We start from the raw sequence: 14,299 nt of genomic DNA on the forward strand, positions 1-14,299 counted from the left end.
GTTAAACCCCATAAAACCAAGCAAAATTGATGGCTACATCATTTCTGAAAATATGTTTCGATGTATAATTATTTACTAAACCTTATTTTTTTGTGCCTCTTTCCTTTATTCTTTCTCTCGTATGTCCTTGCCCAAGCTGAGTAGCCGGTAGTGTTTTTAAAAGCCAGCAAAATATTGTTTTTCATTTCATTACAGAACTTTCTGTCTCTCTCTATTGCTTTGCTAGTTGCACCTGTGTATAGCATCTGTGTATAGTATTATGCACAAATATTTGAAGCTATGAGAGCTATGACCTGGCTAGTAAGTTCTGTATTGAACTAGTCTGACATTACTTATTGCCCTATCTATGCAGACTCCTTTTGTAATCTGCTACCTGGCGTAGAAGTACTGTAACCTGCAGTGGTAAATATCATTTCAAGGCAAAATTCTGTTATGTGCATAGATTGGGCAAGCTCATGTACATATGAAGTTCATAAGCTTGCATTTGTTTCCATAACCTTCACTATGAGGCACTGATTAACTGGAATTTTCTGCAAATCTTCACTGCAATTACCTTTCCCTAATGTCCCCCTTATGTAATGTCCCAGACGGGATCTTCAGGGGTGAAATAAATGATGATGATGATGATATTCAGGTATTGGCTTACATAAGTTGGGCTTAAGCGAACATCAACTGTGCTCAAATGAGTGTACGACAGCTTGTCTTTATCAACCAAAGTATTTGCAGATATCTGGATATTTTTAGCTGGCGAAGATAAAGCAAGGATGGCAGGGTTTTGTAATGTCCCTGGGGCAATCATGCAGAGTTCAGTGTGCTTGTAATTTCTTTCTTTTCATGCAACATAAAAAGTCTTCCCTTAGCACTCATGTTTGAAACAAAATGCTGAGCATTTCACCAGTTTAAAAATGAATGCCATTTTGCTGCTGCACAAAATGATAGCTCGCTGCAGCTGTCACTGTGGCATCGAAAATTCACTAGGACATATCTACACCCCTTCGTCACGCTACAAGCCACTTCCATGCCACACAAACCTCTTGAAAGTACAGAATCCAGCCGTTTCGCCCTGGAGGGTGTAGTACTGAAGCGAAAATAATACAAGCAACAGCTGATGATCTGCTAGGGCAACAGGATTCCAAGAGTTCGAGAAGGGCAGTGGGAGTCCAAGCCTGGTGGAGTAGTGAAATTTGACTAGTAGCGGGCAGGGATCCTGCAGTTTGTGGAGGACACGGGCAAAATGGTGGACTTATAGAAGAATTTTTTAACAGCCAAAGAAGACGCATACACAAGAGATAACTGCACAGGACTAGGGCTTTTAACAGCCCCTGTCCTGTGTGATTCTCTCTTGTATATGCGTCTTCTTTGGCTGGTAAAAAAACCCTTCCATAAGTCTCGAATTTGCCTGTGTCCCCCCAAACTGCAGGATCCCTGTGAACCCAGAGAACCACAAAGGACAAGGGCTTTTACCAGCGCTTATCCTGTGTGGTTCTCCTGTGTAGTTCTCGGTGAACTCAATGCCAAGCATAGACTGTGGGGCCCCGCACCCTCCGAATCGTGGGGCTTCAAACACGTTCACTTTGCACTGGGTCACCACCTGACCGTTTTAAATGATCCTACTTCCACACCCCCCCCCCCCCCCCCCTATAACCATTACGCAGAATCGTGGATTGATGTAACGCTTGTTTCCCTGTCCCTGCTCAGCTTCGAATACACATGGACCATCTCGGACGCGAAATCTCTGTCCGAGGACTCTTATATTGAGGTGGCGATTGGTCATCCTTACCCGAAGCAGCACTGCCTCACGGTTGCATCGCGCGCTCACCTGCAGCAGTGTTCTCGCAAGGGACACATGGTTTCCCCACGTTGCTGGCGCAGACCAGCGCTCCTCCGACGCACTGGAGACCGTGGTCAACCGGTTCCACGACCAAACTACCAGGCTGATTGAGCGCAAGCACACGGTCGTGAGTGCTCCAGCACCGAAGCCATGGCGGTCCCCTGAGCTCGTCGTCGAGTGGCGCCTCGTTCGAGCCTTGCGCGTCCAGCGTTGCTCAGACCCATCATTGCGCCCCGTCTATCGCACCGCATTTCAGGCGGCACTTGCCTGTTACCATCGCAGCATTAGGGAGGCCAAGGACTTGCGCTAGGCCTGTTACGATGCGACTCGCAAAAACCTTTTTGGTGCACTCTTTCAGAAGGCATTCGCCAAACTGAGCGCCCCCGTATTCCGACCACCGCAGGACACAAAAGGGGCCGTCTGACAACTTCTGTCGTCAAGTCAGCGGCACTTTTGCTCCGGAGACTGGTCGCCTTTGAAAATTCTTTAATGGATTCACCATTACACGCGTCTATCCTTGCATCGGTCGCGTCGACTTACAGCCCTTCTGTACCACCGAACGTCCCGTTCTCGCGTAACGAGCTTCAGTTGCTCGTGAACGCCCTCGGTACGGGCACGACTCCCGGCCTGGATAGGTTGACTGCGCCCTTGGCTACTCTGGCGTGCCCACCCGTCTTCCTTTCCCTTTCTTTTCTACGGTGCCCTCCGTTTCGGCTACTTTCCTTCCGCGTGAAGCAGGGGCGGATCATCTTCCTTCCTAAGCCAAACCGTCCCTCTTCCCTCACTACTTCCTACAGGCCAGTAGTGATGAACTCAGTCCTCGGTAAATTATTAGAACGCCTACTTCACAGTCGTCTTTATTATTTCTTGCACGCCAGTGGCCATCTCCACCCCAACCAGTTTGTCTTTACCCATTCGCGCAGCGCAGTGCAAGCCCTGGCCTCGTTGCGAACGGCTGTGAACAATTTGCGCATATCCACAAGCTCGTGGTTCTCATATCACTTGATTTTCAGGGTGCGTTTGATATCGTTTGGTACCCCCTAGGCCTCTGCTTCTTTCGGTGTCGCGGTCTGCCTGCCAACCTCTATCACTTCTCCGCGCAGTGTAGTCGGTAGTCAACTGTACGCGCATTAGTGAGTAGGTGTCTGCCAAGCCTACCGCACGGCAGCCTTCAGGGATTCCCTGTTTCACCGCTTTTGTGGAACACAATAATCGCAGACCGTCTAGAGTGTCCAATGCCTCCTGGCGTAGTAGTACAGGCGCATGCCGACGATACCATTGTGCTGGTTCCGGCCCGCGAACGCCACGAGCTGAAGCAGTTGTGTGCCCACATCCTTGACAGAAAGCCTCTTGGGCCTCGCAATCACGGGGCCCGCAAATCTTGTGGACCAAAACATTTTGTATGCTGTTTTTCCATGGTGTAGGCGGAATGGAAAAGCGTAATTCCACAGTGCGTTTCTGGGGTTGCCCCTTAAGTTTCAAACAGAACTCAAAACTTTAGGCGCTGTCTTCGACAGCCACCTCACTTTTCGACCTCATTCTAACTTCCTCCGCGTCAAGGCAGAGATCCTCACTTTGCGTCTTGTCTCATTTCTATCATTCCACCGTTCCCTCCATCCCTCGGCTCTAAGTAGGCTTTATTTCCTGGCAACACAACCCGCCCTTACTTTGGCCGCGCCAGCTTGGTGGTCTCTCACTGTCAGTTTCCGCCTTCGGGAGAAGGCTGTTTCTGTGCAGCGTGTCCCTCTTCTCGCTACCACAGGGGCATTCCACACAACACGCACGGCTGCACTTCAGGTACTCCACTGTGTGGAGTACAACCTTCTAAACAGTGTAGATCTCGTCGCCTCTGGATGTCACACTTATCTACCTTCTGATATCTTGCCCCGCTTTGGTCCCTCGTGCGACCATCCCTCTCTGGCCTCCTCGTTCTGCTTCACCCGTCTTCTCCCGTCTCAATTTTTCTCTCCGTCTTCCCTTCCCAGCCTTCATATATTCACGCGGGGTTGCTGTACGTCTCACTCTGCGGGTGCTGCTTATGTCGCATTCTCGTCTTCTGGCGCGCTGCGGAACATAGGCCGGTTTCGTCTCGAGACAGCCTCTAGTGCCTTCTGCGCAGAGGCTGTTGCGTTTCACGAGGATTGTTGTTATGCCCGGCGCACGTCCTCTCCTTTACCTTTGCATGCCTACTATGCCTTTCTCTCCTTCAGGCTCTCACTCCCTATCTACGAACGACTTATGCGTCTGAGACATCAAGCGCACCCTTGCCGCCGTTTCTCTTCCCCGTCCTGTCTTCGTGTATCATGTCCCCGCCCATTGTGGTGTCTGGGGCAACGAGCTCGCCGAATGGGCTGCCTCACTGGCGTCGGTGCGCGGCCTCCTGTGGTCGTCCTGGCTCTCGCCCTTGTGATTGCGCACCCGCATGCGTACCACCGTACTCAGGCTCTGGCCATACACCTGGACCGCGGAACATGCTGACACCTTCCCAGCTGTTTTTGTCCCCTACATCAACCGTCTCCTGCTCTCTTTCCCTCCATCCCGGTCCCTCTCCTAACTGGCCACGGCCTCTTTCCCTGGTACTTCCATCGCTTTGCACTCCTTCCTTCGCCTTCCTGTCCATGCGGAGCATCTGTGGGGGATGTCCTCCCTTACCTGCGCGACTGTCCTCTCACCGCGGACATAGCAGCGCAGCTCCTCGGCTGTCCACACTTTCTTTTCCTTCACGACTTCCCGCCTTTGTTGTCTTCCCCTCAGTCTCGTGCTTTGCTTATTCGCGTTGCCGTTCGCGTTTCTCCTTTCCTTTCACCTGTCTCTCGTCTTTATTCTCGCCCGGACGGCTCGTAGGCCTCCCTGCCATATATAGCCTGCCATATAGCCTCCCTGCTGAGTAATGACATGCTCAGAATTGTTTATTTCTCAATTTTTTCAAACCCAGTTATCAAATTGCATTGAATCATGGGCCCCACCTACCGGTCTTAATTGGAACCAGTTAGGGTCTTGCAAAAAAGAGCAATTCGATTAATTTCACATTCAGGATACAACACCCACACTGCTCCTCTTTTTAAACAGATGGATATACTGCCACTACAATCATTACGTGAATACAGGACTGTCTTGACAATACACACATGCCTTAAAGGCAATTACCCGTTACACTCATCGCTATTCTGTATCCCACCACTATGCACTCGCAACGCAAATCACAGAAATTTCCTTCTTCCGAAAACGAAAAATGTCTATGGAGAAAGAAGGATGGCCCATGTTGGTATTAAGCTGTGGAACAAGCTTCCAAGTGAACTCAAACATTCTAAAACCTTTCCTGTGTCACTGAAGAAATATTATAAACAATGAGTGAAGCCAGCGTTTTTTCTTTTCATGTATTTTTGTGTTTTTATGTGTTTGTAAAAAAGGCTTGGTGCTCTGAATATTGTTGCTCTATGTACCCATTTATGTCTTTCTAATTTCATGAGCTTTTATAGGCATGTAATTAATTTTTTTTCTGCCTACAATTTTCTTTGAAACTGAATTGCATGGATCCCAACTAGCTTTTAGCTAGGGATCCAGATGTTTTCACAAGCATGCTTTGTATGAATGTTGGGAAATAAAATTGAATCAATCAATCAATCAATTTCCCATGACTCATGTTGTCGGGGGCACCATATGGCCAAGTCTGGTGGGCGGCCCCTGCCTAATGGGCATGTGGATCTTGCTATTTGCTCGCCTTGCATGCACACGCGATTTAGTTTTGATTGCTTTTCTTTTTTTTCATGTCTATTTTTGTTCTTTTGGTTTCTTTTCAATTTGTATTTTATTATTTTTTCTTTCCTTTAGCTGCTATACTTTCCAGTTTTCATTGTTTAGTTATTGTTCCTTTCACACGTTCTATTTCTTTGCTTCTGTACCTGCCTTTCTGTCATTTATCTTGGTTCACTTTTCTATTTCCCCTTTTTTATGTACCCCTTCTCCTTTCTTAATAAGCACATTATATACTGTTTTTTTCCCTTGCTTTCTTTTGTTGCCTATCCTTCCTTCCTACAGATCCCCGCACCTTCCCTCCTCCTGGCCACCTGCGAGCACGTCTGAAGATTTTGGCCACGCTGGACCCAACCATGTTTCATTTTCATTTCTTCCTCGTAAATTCTTCGTCCTCCTGGAGCGTCTTGACCTAAACATCTGTTGCACGGCCACAATTTACGACTTTTGATTTCTTCTAATTGGTTTTTCTTAAATTTTCTCTTGGGTGTTGGCCACTTTTATCTTCAATTGGTTCGCCTACGGAAACGTCTGGTTGGGTGCGGGCTTCCTCTCGCATTTTTGTTATTGAGAGTTTTACAATAAAGGGCAAACGCAGTCGAACCCAGCATCGTAAAAGCCCAAGCAGCAATAAAGCATGTATTTTGCGCTACTGGGTTTCGAACCCATGGCAGCGTTGGCAGATCATCTCCGGACGTCATTCCAAGATGGCACTGCGCTACCGCCCCACACGGTCAGGCCTGGTTTTAAACTCCCACACACTTTCGCTCTGTGCATGGCACATCGTTGTCTTCGTCACCTAATTCTACAACTGAGCTAACATTGTCAGAGCAAAACAATGAGGACACTAGGCAAACCGATTGCTTCCACATGTTTAATCAGCCTAAGTTAAAAAATACCCCTTTTTTTCAGTTTGCTGGAGAATGATATTGCAACCGGTCATTCTGTGTTCTTTTTTAGGCGTTACTCTTTATATGCAGTTTGACCCCCGAGTTACTTAGCATCATAATGTATTGGAAATATGAATACGACATGAAATCCACAAACTTTTATCTGGAGTTTTTGTGATTCGGTTTCTAAAGATATGACTGGTAAAAATCAGGATTATACTCCTGGATAGATCCTACCTCGCTGCCTGACACCCAATTTGTAGTTGTCTTTTTCTGTGGAGGACTACGGTTCACTGCAACCACTAAAAGTATTGTGAAATATCTTTATATTCGCCTGCTTTGCATGCTGGGGAGGCAGAACCTGCACGACTGATCTAAGAAGTGCCTTCATGACTACTGAACTTTGGACTGTGAAAAATGCTTGCTTTTCACCCATGAGGCCTATATTTGGGTGTTGTCTAAATTCTACTTGTGTCGGCAATACTTTATGCAAGCTGTAAATGTGATCTATTGAGGAGTCACCTTTAAGAAACCCAGCGTGGTCCTTTGGTAGGATGATGTCTGAGGTTAGTTTAATTTGATGTGTTACTACTGGCGATAGTGCAGTTACTACTGCTGATAATGGAATTTAGGCTGCTCTTTCCTTACTTTTTATTATTTTTGACACCATATATCTTGATGATTGATGATTGAAACGCTATAAAGAACTTTCAATTTCAGCAGGTGTTTGTCATTAGGTGCTGATTGCATAGGGAGGAAAATTTGGTTTTCCAACCGAATGTCTCCAGCGCCCATCAAAATTTATGGTGTCATACGATTCTCAGCTGCCGCTTTTTCCACTTGCAGTTCATATAGTGTTGTCTTTACTTCCCCTTTCGTTGCCTTACACTGTCCCATTCCTCAACTCCACTGGTGTCATCATCCTAAATTATTTCTGCCACTGAAGATAACTTTCTAGTATCTTCCTTCAGCTAGAGCCATCCGATCCAAAGTGAAAAATGACACTGCCCTCATTGTCTTCAGCGCGGAAAGGATGACTGGAGCTAATTGTTAGTTAATTGTGCAGAAACTCGCGCCGCACAGTAAGGAGCAGTAGGAATGCAAGGACAAATAACAATGCAAGGACAAAGGGATTAATTTGTTTGTTCTCCTGTTCTGCACGTTTTCTGGCTTAAGTAGCCAGCCTGGTCCTATTTTTGGTGCACTTATTAGGGTGTACCTCAGATATCAACCAATCATTATTTTTCTCCGTCACCTTTACGCTACATTCCTTGGAATCTGCTTCATCCTAGCTCTCCATAAAGTTTTCCTTTCGTCTTCTTTGCCCTCGACCGACCCTCAAGAGTATGGCACAAAAACTGAGTCGTTCCTAACATCCTGGAACACATTCAAGGAGGAGATATTGAAAACAATACCCAGCGTCGTACGCAGAGATAGAGCTAGTACTTCATTTCTCGCATATGGTAGCCGAATGAAAATGACTGCTGGTTTATTGCATACAGTAGCCGAATGAAACAATCAAAATATATGCCTGAGAAATGGAATGTTTCTTCCGGCGCAGTGAGCCTGAGATGACAGAGGTAGAGAAAAATATCAGGGCAGATATTCAGTAACTCTTCGCCGGCCGTGTATGTACCCGCCAAAAGCAGTTAGCGAATTGATTTGAAGGTGAGTTACCACAGAGACGAATTTCGATACCCGAAAACATTGCCGAAATCTGCATGACCCACCCGGGCTCGGCTTCTGCGAGCAAACAGAGCTTGCAGCAGGATAATGTGAAGCTGATCGCGTAGAGCTTAGGTGACTTTTTCCACTGACAGTGCAGCTACAGGTAGCAGCGCAAATGGACCTCATTCGTGATGAAGTCCACAGAAGCATTGGAGGTTGCCCATGCAATGAATCCATACCAAGAGCCCCAAGTCATGGCATACACACCGCCACGATTCGAAACCCAATTCCCTCCCACCAGTTGAGCAATCAATGGGAGACCGCCAGATGCCAGACTGCCGCACCACCCTACCAACGATGAAGCCAAACGAGGTGAGACGCTTGGGGAGCTTCCAACAACCGTCTCCTGTACCTTCACTGCGGTGGGGCCGGACATGTCCTTGGAATTCACGCATATAGGGAGATCGGACTACTTGGCAAGAAGATTGTATCCCAGGCTGAACGACGACTGGTGCACGCAAGGACACATGAGTGCCATGACATCCTGAGGTGGAGGGAGCTGGACTTGTTCTTCTTGCGCCAACAGCTTGAGCATCGACTCGCGGATATGTTGGACTCACTGAAGGCATTCGCCGCAAGTGTTTCCTCCAGCACAGCAGAAAAACAGGAGTCATCTCACAAAGCGAAACGCTGCAAGCTGCGAAAGGAGAAAGATAACGCAAGTGGACCGCCTGGTCACGTCTCCAACTTTGGCACCAGCCTATCACCGAGATTGCTGTCTGCAAACGAAACTTCTGCCTTGGCGAAAGGCCACGGGTTTAACACCACGTGAACGAGGCCACCCCTCGCACAACTAGTGGCAGCTGTGGAGGATGGTATCAATCACGCATGCTGAACCTTCAGCCCACAAAGAAGTTTGGCAAAAGACTATCGGGGTTCTGTCCAAGATTCTCGGTCGCCAGCCGCAGAACCTCTCGCAAGGAGAAATGGCAGCTCTCAGAGACCTTCGGAGCAACCAAAACATCGTCATCCTCGCGGCAGACAATGGAAGCGCAACGGTGGTTCTCGACCGACCAGATTACGTAGAAAAAGTGAAAACATTGGACGCTGCAGCTTACGAAAAATTAAGAAAGGATCCAACTTTGCAACTTCAGACCAGAATGAACTAACTTTTAGCATCCACCTTCAAACAGCATCCGGAATCAAAACGCCTCTACTTGCACTTCATCTGCTGGAACGGCTGAGCACTGGCCTTTTACGGACAGCCAAAAATTCACAAACCTGGCATTCTGCTGCGCCCCATCGCCAACTTCACCACTTAAGGCACTCTTGGCCTACCTCCGCCGAGTCCTATCGCCCCTGACAGGCAACACATCAACGCATGTACGCAACTCCAGCCACTTCGTCGAACGTCTTTCCCATCTACAACTGGAAGCGGACGAGTGCATGGTTTCAATCGACGTGGTCTCGCTCTTTACCAGTGTTCCTTTGCTCTTTGCCATTTCCACAGCGAAGCAAGCCCTCGAAGTGGACGCTGACCTAGGCACCAGGACGAGCCTGAACCCAGAAGAGCTCTGCCGCCTTTTGGAGTCTTGCCTGAGCAGCACAGCTTTTTCCTTCAAGCGAGAATTTTATAAGCAGACCAGCGGCACTGCCATGGGCGCCGCGATCTCAGTCACTGCTGCCAACCAGACGATGGAGGCCATCGAAGAGGAGGCACTGATGTCGTTTCAAGAAAAACCAAAAGTTTTTATTCGTTACATTGACGACTGCTTCTGCACTCTGAAGACATCGCAGGTCGAAAATTCCCTGGCACACCTCAACTCAGTCGAGCTTTCTGTTCAGTTCACAATGGAATGAGAAGTGAACAACACATTGCCATTCCTGGACGTCTCCATAAGAAGAAAAGGGGCAAATCTAGGTTTCGGTGTCTATGGAAAGCAACCCATACCGGCCGCTACCTAAATTTTAAATTCCAACCACCCTACTAGCCACAAGGAATCCGTCGCCTCCTCCATTCTGAGGAGATCAAAGGCAATCTGCTCCTCCGAAGCAGAAAAAAAGTATAAGAGGCCACCGTTTTCACTAACCTACAGAAGAATGGCTACACACGTGGCTTCACTCAACGCGTTGGTAGCCGTCAGGCTCGGACGACAGGGGCAACAGCCAACAGTGAAACAACGAAACGCGCGCGCGTGGTTCTTCCACACATGAGGGGAACCTGCGAAGCACTTGCACTCATTCTGGAAAAAAATAGAATCTATGTTGCTCAGAAACCTGTTTCGACAGTAAGCCGCTTCTTACCACGACCGAAAGACCGCGCCCTCAGAGAAAAACAACCGGGTGTCGTTTACAAAATCCCATGCTCCAAGTGCCCGGCTTCATACGTCGGTGAAACAAAAAACCTCATTGAAAAAATAAGGCAACACAAAAATTCAGGGGGCACTTTGTTGACCTAAAGTGCGGTGAGGCTAAAGCCTTAAGCGCAGTGTTGCTGCTTGCGTCACTGATGGGTTGTTAAGATATTAAGCTTCGCCTGTATGAGTGGAACGCGACAGCGTCTTGCAACGCTGCCAGGGAGTCCACAGAACGCCATCGCCCGTTTGGTTTTACGCCTTGCTCGTCGGTAAATTGGTTTTTGAGGAAAGGGAATGTATCTGTCTCTCATGCCTCGGTGGACACCTGAACCTCGCCGTAACGGGAAGGGAGGAAGATGGGAGTGAACGAAGACACCATATTCACCAAACGAGCCTTTGTTTATTCCAAACCATCGAGCTGGCATGGCGGAGGGGATAGCATGCTCGTCTCGCACTCCGGAGACCGGGGTTCGATTCCCGAGCTCGACCAGTTTCCTACTTGGTTTTATTTATCTGACCTGACTAGAAATGTTAATTAGGCTAATTAGGTAATTAAGCAATTAACTCAACTCATTCCCAATTACTTGGAGCATCACTAAATGATCCCTGTAATTGGTTGCATGCTTACTGGCCAAAGTACAATTGGCCCCGTTTGAAATTCGCGCGCTGTGACGTAACGACCATATCGACCAATTGAAAAGCGTGACATTTCTGTCGACAACTTCTGCTTACAACGATGAGGCATTAAAGGCTTCCGCCTTAAAAATGGCATCCGGCTGATGAATTCGGAATCCAACCCCCTCGCCAAACAATGCGAGTCCGGCGACCACCCAATAGCCTTCGAGGAGGTGAGCGTCTTGGCCGTGGAGCCAAATCTGTTCAAGAGGTGACATGTAGAGTCATGGCACATCCGGCTCACAAAGGCGGCGATGAATAGGACTCCAGGAACGCTCCCCTCTGCGTGCGTTAGTGGACTGCACCGCGTGCTAACAAACAGAGAGCGAAGGCAGCACCCCGCTGCTGCTGGCACACTTTAGTCACCCCTGAAGAAGTGGCGTCCGTTTTCTCCCAACTACCTCAAGAACCCAAACAGACGGACTTCCATCGAAGATGTTTTCGTTTATCTAATAAGAGTCATTTCACTCGAGCACTGCATGCTTTTTAAACACAGATTTTGGCGCTTTGAAACCGGTAAATCATGCATAGATTTTGAGAACTCACAAGTACCCAAAATCCATATTCGCATCGTTTTTTTCTTCCCTGCCTACACTGGTTCCTCAAATATTTGTGGAACTGGTAAATCACAACTTTGAGGCCACATTTTTCGTCTGTTTTATATTACATTCATTTTCTTCGATTGTCATGTGGTCCTCAAAATAAAAACGACAAGTGAGAACACAATCTACATACACATTCTGTGGGGTGCCCCATTGTCCAGTGTTCTTCCTGCATTTACGAAAAGTAATATAGCTTGGTGCAGGCCTGTGTCCACAGACCGAATGTAAACAGCTAGTGGATATGGCATGAACAGTCCTTTACTCTCTTGTCATGGAAGGTAGATTTTTATGTTCTCCCACATGTTTGTCAGTGAAATGAACAGAAAACTTTTTTCTGAAGCTGCGGTGTTTGAGTGGTCAGTGAGAAACTAATGACTTACTCTTCAGATGCATGCAGCCCAGTGCAGTGGTACGCGTATGCCCCAAGTTTTTCTCGTAACATTAGAGAGCTGAAAATCTTGAATATTTTATAAGAAACTAATGACTATGCCACCTTTAATAGGGTGCGTGGCTTGCTCACATTTTATCCCTCAAAACATAAGGCACTGCCCATTTGCACTACGCAAGCTGCCAGTGCAAGTTAAAAGTTTCTCAGGCGGGGGAATCTAAGTCTTATATTGTGGTGCCTGCTTCAGTTCCCTTTCTTTCATTTCCGCCTTCATTCCTTCAGTCACGAGGCAGGAGTGGATTCCACGGTGAACAACACAGCTGCTCTCGGTTTCTTTTTCCATTAAATTTTTATTCAGTTCACTCAACATGCTCAGATCACATTTTTCATTCTAACAATAACTTACGCTATATACCTTACGCTTTCTTAACATCGCACGTTCAAGTTCGTCCGACGCAACTCTTGCACCCTTCATTTGTTTTGGCTTGCCAAGACCCAGATGTGTGTGAATCAAACATACGCGCTACTGCACATACTCGGCAATTAGTGCTGCCACCTCAAAGAGTGTGGAAGAAAAATAATTACGTTAGCATAGGGCTCTTCAAGCTATGAGCTCTATATGCCTCTAAAATAAGCAGCAACAGAACCACTGGAATTTGGAAAATAAGAGCTTCGCTTACCGGCTCGCAGCATTAATAAGCGAAAGCTGATTGGTGCTGTGGGTGAGAGGTCCTGAAATGCAGTCCGGTCATGGACTTTCGAAGGCGAATGTCCGGTTGGGCCTCTGATAAGCCAGTTCTGGTGTCTCGAAGGCGACTTCCTGCACTGTAAGAAGTGTGTGTGAAATGACAAGTATTTTTACAGAAATTTGCTGTTCTCATACTGAGAATATCTGTTTTGCGCCCTTAAGAGAAACACGTTCACGGAAAAAAAAAGTGATTTCCTGTTTTTGGAGCCGCAACACCTCCATCTCACCGAACGTTGGTCACATGAGCACCGCCGTTACACAAAAGCATGAGCACCGCCGTTACACCGCCGTTACACGGAAAAGCCTTTGCCACCTTTCATCAGTCACATTACATATTTTAAGCGTCAAAAAGTTTCTATGCACAATATTAGCGCGCAGAATGAGAAGGGGTCCTACTTGCTGCGGTCCTGCATTCATCCATTCACAGCATGGACGTGATGAGTGGTGAGCTAGGATAATACCGGCGTGCTGTGTCCGTGATTTTCACCGATCAGACCATTCGCACACAAGGTGAGTGGTGCATGGGTAGCTTTAGTTACCACTACAGGTCTCGACTAGCAGTCTCCCCAACGAGTTTTGAGCGTCCTAATGCACTTGCAAAGAGTCAAGAGCACGCCTGCCTTTCCGTGGAGAGCAAAATGCTATTCTTTCGAAATAGCGTGCCCACCACAGTCGCTTTACCGCCGATGCATCACTGCTGCTTTTTGTCATCTTTTGGAAGCACTGTTGCGGGCTTGTACTGCTGTCGAAAAGGGCAGTGAAGATGAATCGCCAGGGGACATTGGAAAATCTTGAGTGGACGGGTAGCTTTAGTTATACACATTGCTTGCTCATAGATATTTGGCCAGGGCAGCACAGGACCTGGGAGAAAGGTTTTGCTGAAGAGTGCATAATGTGCATGCAATGCCAGTAACCCTTCTGCGACCATGTAACCATCCATTGTTTATGGATAGATTGGAATGTGTCGTCATGCATATTTGATGAATTTGACGCCGTAGATGGTACTTCACAGAAATTGTCAGCATTTTTTCGCTATTAGTAGGAGGATATGCTATAGCTTCGATTCGGACTTTCTGGCTTATATATATATATATGGGCGTGTTACGGTAGTCAAGGTCCCATGGCCATTTTTTGTTTTCAATTAAATTTTAACATGTGATGGGCAAATATGTCTACACAAACAAATGAACCTTGGTTTTGCAAGTAACATTGTAGTCTTCCTGAGAAAAATGCGCACATCACAAGAGGTGGAGGATCATTTTTCACATTTCGGAAAGTTGCGAGTTTGAGGCCCTCCTGCATGTACCGTAATTTATGTCACGCATGAGTATTTTCTCAGTTAATCTTAGCACCTTAACTGTACTCTTGACTAACATTAGATACCACT

The 14,299-nt window shown here is 47.2% G+C and overlaps 1 long non-coding RNA gene across 1 annotated transcript in view; it reads right to left on the reverse strand.

Moving 5' to 3' along the window:
* Window positions 1–14,299, reverse strand: part of LOC149324782 (uncharacterized) — a 46,584-nt gene that overhangs the window by 13,553 nt on the left and 18,732 nt on the right. The window contains exon 2 of the long non-coding RNA XR_016286700.1: window positions 12,845–12,989. This is a non-coding gene — a long non-coding RNA (uncharacterized LOC149324782). The remainder of the gene's footprint in view (window positions 1–12,844; window positions 12,990–14,299) is intronic.

The sequence above is a fragment of the Amblyomma mixtum genome, unplaced genomic scaffold (assembly GCF_055824585.1).
Source record: "Amblyomma mixtum isolate Tamu unplaced genomic scaffold, ASM5582458v1 scaffold_17, whole genome shotgun sequence".
NCBI lineage: Eukaryota > Metazoa > Arthropoda > Arachnida > Ixodida > Ixodidae > Amblyomma > Amblyomma mixtum.